Genomic DNA, 3,196 nt, shown 5'->3' on the forward strand with positions numbered 1-3,196 from the left:
TTGGATCCACTATGACAAAAATTAGAACTCTTCTCGGGCGTATCAGAAAACAGAGATATTTGAGAAATTCGCACAAAAATTTTACTCAAAAGTTTCGAAATTTGACTGATATAAGTCTTTCCTTTTTCAGTTCAGAAATTCGATACATCATGATAAAAGGTATATATCTTCTGTGGGCTATCAGAACACAGAGATATTGAAGAAATTCGGAAAAAAACCAATTTTACTCAAAAATTTCGAACTTTGACTGATATAACTCTTTCGTCTTTCACTTTAGCGATTCGATCCATTATGATAAAAGTTAGAACTCTTCTCGGGGCTATCAGAACACAGAGATATTGGAGAAATTCGCACAAAAATTTTACTCAAAAATTTCGAAATTTGACTGATATAAGTCTTTCCTTTTTCAGTTCAGAAATTCGATACATCATGATAAAAGGTATATATCTTCTGTGGGCTATCAGAACACAGAGATATTGAAGAAATTCGGAAAAAAACCAATTTTACTCAAAAATTTCGAACTTTGACTGATATAACCCTTTCGTCTTTCACTTTAGCGATTCGATCCATTATGATAAAAGTTAGAACTCTTCTCGGGCTATCAGAACACAGAGATATTGGAGAAATTCGCAAAAAAAATTTTACTCAAAAATTTCGAAATTTGACTGATATAAGTCTTTCCTTTTTCAGTTCAGAAATTCGAGACATCATGATAAAAGGTATATATCTTCTGTGGGCTATCAGAACACAGAAATATTGAAGAAATTCGGAAAAAAAATCAATTTTACTCATAAATTTCGAACTTTGACTGATATAACACTTTCGTCTTTCACTTTTGCGATTGGATCCACTATGAAAAAAATTAGAACTCTTCTCGGGCATATCAGAACACAGAGATATTGGAGAAATTCGCACAAAAATTTTACTCAAAAATTTCGAAATTTGACTGATATAAGTCTTTCCTTTTTCAGTTCAGAAATTCGATACATCATGATAAAAGGTATATATCTTCTGTGGGCTATCAGAACACTGAGATATTGAAGAAATTCGGAAAAAAACCAATTTTACTCAAAAATTTCGAACTTTGACTGATATAACCCTTTCGTCTTTCACTTTAGCGATTCGATCCATTATGATAAAGGTTAGAACTCTTCTCGGGGCTATCAGAACATAGGGATATTGGAGAAATTCGCACAAAAATTTTACTCAAAAATTTCGAAATTTGACTGATATAAGTCTTTCCTTTTTCAGTTCAGAAATTCGATACATCATGATAAAAGGTATATATCTTCTGTGGGCTATCAGAACACAGAGATATTGAAGAAATTCGGAAAAAAACCAATTTTACTCAAAAATTTCGAACTTTGACTGATATAACTCTTTCGTCTTTCACTTTAGCGATTCGATCCATTATGATAAAAGTTAGGACTCTTCTCGGGGCTATCAGAACACAGAGATATTGGAGAAATTCGCAAAAAAATTTTACTCAAAAAATTCGAAATTTGACTGATATAAGTCTTTCCTTTTTCAGTTCAGAAATTCGATACATCATGATAAAAGGTATATATCTTCTGTGGGCTATCAGAACACAGAGATATTGAAGAAATTCGGAAAAAAATCAATTTTACTCAAAAATTTCAAACTTTGACTGATATAACTCTTTCGTCTTTCACTTTAGCGATTGGATCCACTATGAAAAAAATTAGAACTCTTCTCGGGCATATCAGAACACAGAGATATTGGAGAAATTCGCACAAAAATTTTACTCAAAAATTTCGAAATTTGACTGATATAAGTCTTTCCTTTTTCAGTTCAGAAATTCGATACATCATGATAAAACGTATATATCTTCTGTGGGCTATCAGAACACAGAGACATTGAAGAAATTCGGAAAAAAATCAATTTTACTCAAAAATTTCGAACTTTGACTGATATAAATCTTTCGTCTTTCACTTTAGCGTTTGGATCCACTATGACAAAAATTAGAACTCTTCTCGGGCGTATCAGAAAACAGATATATTTGAGAAATTCGTACAAAAATTTTACTCAAAAATTTCGAAATTTGACTGATATAAGTCTTTCCTTTTTCAGTTCAGAAAATCGATACATCATGATAAAAGGTATATATCTTCTGTTGGCTATCAGAACACAGAGATATTGAAGAAATTCGGAAAAAAACCAATTTTACTCAAAAATTTCGAACTTTGACTGATATAACTCTTTCGTCTTTCACTTTAGCGATTGGATCCACTATGACAAAAATTAGAACTCTTCTCGGGCGTATCAGAAAACAGAGATATTTGAGAAATTCGCACAAAAATTTTACTCAAAAGTTTCGAAATTTGACTGATATAAGTCTTTCCTTTTTCAGTTCAGAAAATCGATACATCATGATAAAAGGTATATATCTTCTGTGGGCTATCAGAACACAGAGATATTGAAGAAATTCGGAAAAAAACCAATTTTACTCAAAAATTTCGAACTTTGACTGATATAACCCTTTCGTCTTTCACTTTAGCGATTCGATCCATTATGATAAAAGTTAGAACTCTTCTCGGGGCTATCAGAACACAGAGATATTGGAGAAATTCGCAAAAAAAATTTTACTCAAAAAATTCGAAATTTGACTGATATAAGTCTTTCCTTTTTCAGTTCAGAAATTCGAGACATCATGATAAAAGGTATATATCTTCTGTGGGCTATCAGAACACAGAAATATTGAAGAAATTCGGAAAAAAAATCAATTTTACTCATAAATTTCGAACTTTGACTGATATAACACTTTCGTCTTTCACTTTTGCGATTGGATCCACTATGAAAAAAATTAGAACTCTTCTCGGGCATATCAGAACACAGAGATATTGGAGAAATTCGCACAAAAATTTTACTCAAAAATTTCGAAATTTGACTGATATAAGTCTTTCCTTTTTCAGTTCAGAAATTCGATACATCATGATAAAAGGTATATATCTTCTGTGGGCTATCAGAACACAGAGATATTGAAGAAATTCGGAAAAAAACCAATTTTACTCAAAAATTTCGAACTTTGACTGATATAACCCTTTCGTCTTTCACTTTAGCGATTCGATCCATTATGATAAAAGTTAGAACTCTTCTCGGGGCTATCAGAACACAGAGATATTGGAGAAATTCGCACAAAAATTTTACTCAAAAATTTCGAAATTTGACTGATATA

This window comes from Solenopsis invicta, chromosome 9 (assembly GCF_016802725.1).
Source record: "Solenopsis invicta isolate M01_SB chromosome 9, UNIL_Sinv_3.0, whole genome shotgun sequence".
NCBI lineage: Eukaryota > Metazoa > Arthropoda > Insecta > Hymenoptera > Formicidae > Solenopsis > Solenopsis invicta.